General features: G+C 39.6%; 1 protein-coding gene across 1 annotated transcript in view; it reads right to left on the reverse strand.

Moving 5' to 3' along the window:
• The window catches only part of PCDH19 (protocadherin 19), a 114,625-nt gene that overhangs the window by 21,698 nt on the left and 84,785 nt on the right, over nt 1-8,142 (reverse strand). The window lies entirely within an intron of this gene.

The following is an 8,142-nucleotide window of genomic DNA, read 5'->3' on the forward strand; positions in this document are numbered from 1 at the left end:
AAGAAATCAAATGATATATTGCATTGGGTAAATCTGCTGCAAAAGACCTCTTTGAAGTGTTAAAAAGCAAAGATGTCACTTTGTGGACTAAAGCATCCCTGACCCAAGCCATATTTTCAATTGTCACATTTGCATGTGAAAGCTGAACCATGAATAAGGAAGACCAAAGAAGAATTGATGCCCTTGAACTATGGTGTTGGTGAGGAATACTGAATATACTATGGACTTCCAGAAGAATGAACAAATTTGTCCTGCAAAAATAACAGCCAGAATGCTCCTAAGAAGCAAGGATGAGAAGACTTCATCTCATGTACTTTGGACATGTTAACAAGATGGACCAGTCCCTAAAGAAGAACATCATGCTTGGTGGAGGGTCAGTGAAAAAGAAGAAGACCCTCAAAGAGATGGATTGACATAGTGGCTGCAACAGTGAGCTCAAACATAGCAATGATTGTGAGGATGGCACAGGACTGGGCAGGATTTCATTCTGTTGCACACAGGGTCACTATGAGGCAGAACTGACTCAATAGCACCTAACAACAACAACATGAATCATTCCAGTCCAAACTCTTCACCTACATATAAGGAAACTGGAGCCCAGAGAGAAATAGGTTGATTGAGATCAGACATGGAGTTGGTGGCAGACCAAGAACTTTGGAGCCAGATCCCTGAATTAAGGCTTTTCCCCTATACCACGAAAATCACAATAAAAAGATAAAATGAATAGGAAACAATAAGCATCGAAAAGTCAAGGGTCATTACAGGGTGTAAACTCTTTTTTCAGATCATTTTTGAGAAATGACCATCACCAAAGGTTCCATACAATACCACAAAGAACGAGCCAGTCTAGATTTACTGTGGCTCAGCGATCTCGCAGCTCAACAACAAACAGAATGGAATCATAAGATAAAACTTTTGGTATTTATCTTAAGGAAAACATCCAATCCGAAGTAGCTCCAGCTCTGAAGAAATGATGAGTGGAACAGAAGCTAAAGACTTGAATTTCCTCAGGCATTTTTTGGAAGGAAAAGTTTTAAGCACCAACATGAGCAAGAAACCAGCAAGGTTAGAAGGAAGGAAACTGAGAAGACTCAAGCTGTGATTCAATTGAAGTGTTGTGGTCAACAGAATTGCCAGCAACGCAGATAACACAGCAGGCAAACTCAAAGAATAAAAAGCAAGAAACAAAGTGAAAGGCCAATATCTATACAATGTCAATGTTGTAGACATACCTGGGTACTATCCTACATGCCCCCTCTGCTAGTTAGTCACACTAATTTATTTCCTTCTATACAGTAGTAATACTTCTGGCTCCCTAATCTTTCTGGCTTTAGTACTAGACTCTGCTGCAGTTTCCCTAAGCTACATCTCTCCAAACTGGAGGAGGCAGCCCTTTCATAACAGGAACGAAAACTTCCTGCCAGTCCAGTAGCCTGTGAGATTTCAACTGGAAAAACAGAACAATGCCCTGGAGTCACATAACAAACCCAGGAAACACAAACTCTTTTCTGATCCCTGCCCTGGTTTAGAGTAAATCATTTCACCTCCAGCGTCTGTAAAACAGGGTGGATGAGAACTTCCCTGGGGATCAAACATTGATGGGTGGTGCCTGTTGTTTGTTGGTGTTCAGAGCAGTGAACTGATCAACACTTGTTTATTGAGGGTCTTCGACATTGGTGGTAGTGTGCTATGAGCTGTGAGGGAGGAGGGAAATGTAGTTTGAAAAACAGAAAGGTAACTGCAGCAAATGAAAAGAAGACATAAAATTCTTCAATAAGGGGAAATTTTGAACCACTAAGAATGAAAATTATTACTCCATGGCATTGAGGTTATCTCTATTCTATGTGAAAATATGATGGAGAAGTTGACCCTAGAAGGAAAGATGACAGAATTGAGCTGAGTTTTAAAAGAGGAGAGTTGGAGGGAGAACTAAACAAAAAGAACCCAGAAAACACACAGACAGAGAGTCTGTCATAGAGCTAGCAGTTTAAAACTGATCCCATAGAAGAAAGGATACAAGATTTGTGTCCTAAATCTTAATTACAGACCAACTTTGTGGGGTATGAATGTTAACCAAAGAGGAAGAGTTTTCTTTAACTTTATTTAAGGAAAATGAAGACAGCTATCAACTAGAAATAGCAGCCTTCTTAGTAAAATGGTGATAAAGAGACAATCTAAGTCAATTGTAGCCTTAGACTTATTTGACCTAATAACTAGAGGGAATTTGGTAGACTTCCACTGGTTCTTAGTTTTTAACCATATTTATATGTATATGTGTGTGTGTGTGTGTGTGTAAAATGAAATAGGCAAGTGACCTGCTATTTCAGTTTGATTTTCACCCTGTGTTTCATGACATTGCCATTGAGCAGCCTCCAAGAAAGGAATGCCAAAGGGAGGAAATTAAGATGAAAGAGCAATTACCCCTCAAACAAGCACACCATACCATCTGTTAACTTGACTATGGCACTTATCACCAATCCGTCGGCAAATGGCTGTGCACTCAGAAATCTGAAAAGGTAGTGCCCAGAGCCCAAAATGCAAAATAAAAGAAGCTTAAAAGTTAAAGAGTCTTGACTATCACCCCCTCGTTTTATATTTTTAAAAAACAAGCAATAAGCAAATTAACATTAAAGTGTGTGTACAGGTGTTAATAAGGTGCCAGGCAAAGAAGAGATCAGGGCAAACTAAATGCCAGGAAAGGCTTCTTACAGAACACCAATTTTACCTAAGATTTTAAGATGAGAGACATGGATATGTGAAAAAGAAGGAGAAAAGTAAACCAAGAAGTGGGATGACTTCATCATCTCTACCAATTTTGAGCATCTATTATAGACTAGAAGGAGCCCTGGTGGAACAGTGGTTAAGTGCTCAGCTTCTAACCAAAAGGTTGGTGGTTCGAACCTGCCAGCACCTCCACGGGAGAAAGATGTGACATCTGCTAGAGAAAAGACCTGCTGATCTGCTCCAGTAAAGATTACAGCCTAGGAAATCCTATAGGGCAGGCCTACTCTGTCATATAGGGTGTCTGTGAGTTGGAATCAACTGGATGACACACAGCAACTATAGAAGAGACACTGTGCTAAGTGTTTTACATACATTATCTTAATCCTATAAAGTAGGTACTACCCTAAAGAATGAACAACGGCAAGTAACTGGCTCCTAGTCACATAGCTGTTAATTGGTAGAATATGGTGAGAATCTAAAGCCCAACTCTTAGGTCAGTGATCAAGAACACTGCTAATCTAGATCATGCTGAGAGTAAAGTGCTCAGGTCAGCAGGTCAATGAGGAAAAGAAAACTACCTATCTGATTCACAACTGTATTTACTGAGAAGACGGTACTTTATGAGGCATTATTTACATATTACAATTACTTTGCTTATTGATTTTTACAACATTATTACAACATTGCTCACAATCTCATCTATAGATACATGAATTAATATTTTAAGATCCGAGTGACTTATCCAAGGTGCTAGGATAAATAAATAACAGAGTGAAAACTACAAGTCTCTGTTCCCACTGGGACACATGGTATTAAAGGATTTTAGGGACAGTAATTATCTTATTAGTATTTTGCATTTAGAAGGTGGATTTGGATTTTTAAGAAGGCAAAAATTATGGACTTTCAATTATATTCATTATGGAATGTTATGTTCAAACTGTGAAAGAAACTACTTTCACAATGAACTTGCATTTTTCAAAAACAATGTTTATTCCTGTGTTACAGATTCTTTTTACATATCCACTACTACCATACAGTTCATTCTCTCTCTTTCTCTCTCTCTCTCTCTCTCACTCTCTCTCTCACACACACACACACAGAGCTACATATAAGTCAGATCTCCACTGCATCAAAGAAGAAAAAGTTTCTCTCTCTTTCTCCTGCCCCCTCCTTCTCTCTCCATTTGGATGGTGGCAAACACAAACATGTCAAAAGTTCCCTTACAAGCTAAAGCATTTTGTGCCACAAAATTGCAGCCTGGAAGCTAGATTCAATACCCTATGACCAGTGAAGGTAAGCCACCTTACTTACATTAATATAAGACAAACAGTTCCAAGCAAGGCAGGGGTAAAAAGATTTTTTTTCTTTTATCAACTGTGTATCCAAGTGGCTCTCTCCTGGCATTGATATAGAAAGGATTTTATAAGGGGCTATGGTTGAGATTTTTTCCTATCATTACCACAATCATTTTTCCCCTACAAAAAGCGGCAGAAATCCAAAGGGACATAAATTCTCATCAATACTCAGATGATACTAACCCCATGGACCTGCTGTGATCTCATTCATATGACAAGGAGGTATGACCTTTTAGGTAGGAGCTGGGCATTTTGCAGTCCATTGGGAGAAAAAAAGAAAAAAAAATAGAAAGAATCCTTTGCACAGTGACTTTTTTAGAGGAAAACTAGAAATGAAAAATGCATCTCTTTATTATTTTTTAATGAAAGTCTGGGCATGAGGTGGGAATCAAAAAAGAAGAAAAGGAATCAAAATTATGTCAGCCACACATCAGCCATTTAAAAGCAGTGAGATAGGAGAGGAAGTGCAAGGAAGACCAATAGGGACCCTGGGGGAGAGGGTGTACTTTTTTTACATAGGGAAAACCAAGCAGAGTCAACACTACCAGAAAAGTACCAGAGTGCCCTTTGTCTCACAGGGGCTCCAGAATATGTGGATTTTAAAATACAGATTAATCCAAACTTCTTTCCAAAGTTCCATGAATACCTTTGGCAGATATCCTATAACATTGCAAGCCAAAGTCTGAGCTTCAGGCAAACTATTTGATAGTGAAGTCATCTTTCCAGCACTCAGACATTTCACAGTGAAAATCAAATACAGATTCCCCCTGGTTCCTTTGGGCATCGAAAGCTCTAGGCAAACCCATGAAGTTACCATCCTTGGCATCACTTCTCTGTGCTTCCCTGAGGTACTTAAACTATCACCTTCACCCCTAACAAATTCCAAACTGAAAAACAATCTAATACCAGCCAATTACAATTCAGCATGAATTTGAACAAATGAATTTCCTATCCCAGTGGGTTGCTTGATGTTTGAACTATAATTCCAAAATGAAATACCTGAGCCTCTGTTAAAGGAATCACAGACAGGAGCAAGCAGATAATAAGAAGCTTTGGAGGTAGGTTCTCTGAAATCATGCAAAGGGGATATTTCACAGACTCAACCTCTGCAGTAACAACAGCATTTTTATTTTTTGAACCCTTACTATGGATCATTTTATAAGCACTCTGATAGATCATTTCTATTATTACTCCCATTTTGCAGATGAGGAAATTGAGGGTTGAAAAGAAATAAGTCACTTGACTAACATCAACAGGTATTAAGTAGCAAAGATAATCATGAAATTTAAATTTGTCTTATTCTAAAGTCTATACTCTTAGCCACTATGATATCCTGCTTGTCTTTGGATTTACAGGCAGGCTAGTGATGTCATTCTTGAGGATAATGGAGGATGGTTGTGGTAGTTAAGGTTGTATGTCAACTTGACTGGGCCTGGTTGAGTGCTGGGCAGCTGGAAGTAGTTATTCCCCATGATGAGACTTGCAATCAACTCCATGGTGGAATCTGCCAAGAGCAGCTGAGTAGCTGATTTAGGGATGTGGTCTGCTTCCTGGATATAAGGAGAAGACTTGGGGACTGTTTTCTAGTTTATGGCACACTTGAACCCTGCATGTAGCTGAGTCATTGTTCAGCACCCTGCCATGCTCTGCCGATCTTGGGACTTTCAATGGACTTGAATTAATGGCCTGCCTTGTGGTTTGGTAACATTGGGACTGTGCCTTTTTACTTGTCAACTTTGGGTCTGCCAGCCTCAGCAGCCAGCAGCTGTCTGAGTGAAGAAAGCCTCCAGCTTCAGTGGCCTGGGAGCCAGAGCCAGAGCTGAAGTCCAAGGTTGAGGGGCTTTCATCCAGACCCTGGAGTCCAGCACTTTGAACTTGGACTTCTAGCCTCCAAAACGTAAGAGAATAAACTCCTATTTGTTAAAGCCATGCCATTTGTGGTACATATTCCTGTCAGAGCAGCACTTGGCAACCAAAACAATGGTAGAAATCATTGTACTGACTCTTTAGGACTGGGTCATATTAGTTGAAACTTAAATTGATGGGACACTATCTGTCTGGAACACTCCAATGAGAATTGGAATTATCAAGCTTACCTATTATTATATATTATTATTATATTAATAGAAGTCTGGATTATGGCCCCGAATCTCTACCAGCCTTAGCTTCAAGCATAGATATATGTATCCTACTTCATTTCTCTCTTATCACCTCATTCTGTCTCTACCCTTCTCAATCAGCTAAGAATCTGACTTTGACTTTCACTTTAATGCCTATCACTCCTCTGTTGACTTTTTGGAATTCTGTGCTCATTTCCCTCTCAGGGTTACTGTGAGGGATAAATGATATATTACAACACGGACTCTGTATCACAGTGATAATGGGAACTTTTTAGAAGATTAAACATTCTGTATTGATGACAATGAAAAACTTAAGATACCAAAGGGGCTCTGGGTAATGCTGCAAGTACAATATTAGGCTCTGTGCCTGCATTTCTGGTACAGGTATTTTAATCCCTATGGGATACCAGATGATTTATATTAGGGATCTGAGAGAAGTACCCCTTTTCTGAATCAAACAAAATAATGTCTCCCTTTGCAAATCTCATTTACCAGACAGTCGACCCCTCATCCAGAGATTCTGGCCCCTAGTATTATTAAGCCATTTATTTTAGTTTCTATTTAGAACAAATGAGAGATAAAAGAGGCACTAAAAGGTGCTATAGAAGGATAAACAGAAGCCCATGATGAACATATGGGTACAACAGGCTTTCAACACTCATGGCACAATGCTGTTTGCTCAACAACACACTTCTGAGTGGGAAATGTCAAAGAAGGAGTGGGATGGGGGACTCAGCGGCAAGGAATGCAGCTGTTCCATCTTTATCATGCAAATCTAATGGTTTGAATTTGGGGTGGGTCCATTTGATAACTTAACATTTTGAGAGAAGTAGCTCTTAAATTTAGAAGACATCTTCCCCTCCCAAGAATACAATGCTCATTCCTTAGCTAGTCTTCTCTCAGACAGGAAGCAAACCACACCCCTAACTCCCTTAGGCAATCGGAGGAATTCAGTCCAGGCAGAAGGCAGACAAGCAGTCTGGCAAACAAGGCTACAGCCTGGGAAATGGTTCCCTAAGACCTTCAATGCATAACATTGGTGGAAACACCTGCCACCCACTTCAGTGCCACTAGAACCTGGAGAGCATTATAAATTATACCAACTACAGAAGCAACTTTTTTCTGGCAATTTAATTACTGGAACATCACAGACTAATCACTCAAACTTTACTTAAATGGCAAGTCAGTCATTTTCATTTGTGAGAGAACACACCATGCTAACAGAAGCCTTAAAGTGGATCATGTTTCTTTGAAAATTGTATTTTAAATCAAAGACCCAGAACAGATAGTTTTATGGGATCTCTAATTAGTGTTACAAAGGAAACACCAACGGTTAATAAGAGATGGTTAGCTTGGAATGGTGGTTTGCTGGTGCCAGTCTAGCCTCTCAGTCTCTTTGCAGACTTCTTAACTCAGTGTTGGATTACCCAATAAGCAAGGTAAGCATGGGCTTGCTTGTGCTTACTTACTCATCTGTATTGAAGAGTTTCATATAGGTTGCACCACATGCTGTGGAAAAAAAAAGTGAAACTGTTCACTACAGATCAGCAAGTAAGCACGAGTGCTTACCTTGCTTATTGGGTAATCCACCCCTGCCTTAGCTGCTTAGATTGATTATCCGCTGAATTCAGGAAGTGCTCACTTTCTGTGTTAGCAGAAAGCTAGTGTGACTCAATACTGCTACCCTACAGCTAACTATGCCCAACAATAAGGTAATGTTTTCTTCAGTCAAAAAAGGGTTTTGTTATGTTTTTTGGACTTCAACTCCAGTTAACATCAATTATAAATCTCAAAGTGTTTGGTGAAGCTCTGAGAGCCATGATGAAACCTTCTAAGTTGAGAGTTGGCACAAACAAAGCTCTGGTTCTAGGTCTTTAAAATCCACTTTATGCAGAGATGTTGTTGTTGTTGATATGTGCCGTCGAGTCGGACCCGACTCATAG

This window comes from Orycteropus afer, unplaced genomic scaffold, assembly GCF_000298275.1.
Source record: "Orycteropus afer afer isolate SDZICR_OR568_19922 unplaced genomic scaffold, OryAfe1.0 scaffold00327, whole genome shotgun sequence".
Taxonomy (NCBI): domain Eukaryota; kingdom Metazoa; phylum Chordata; class Mammalia; order Tubulidentata; family Orycteropodidae; genus Orycteropus; species Orycteropus afer.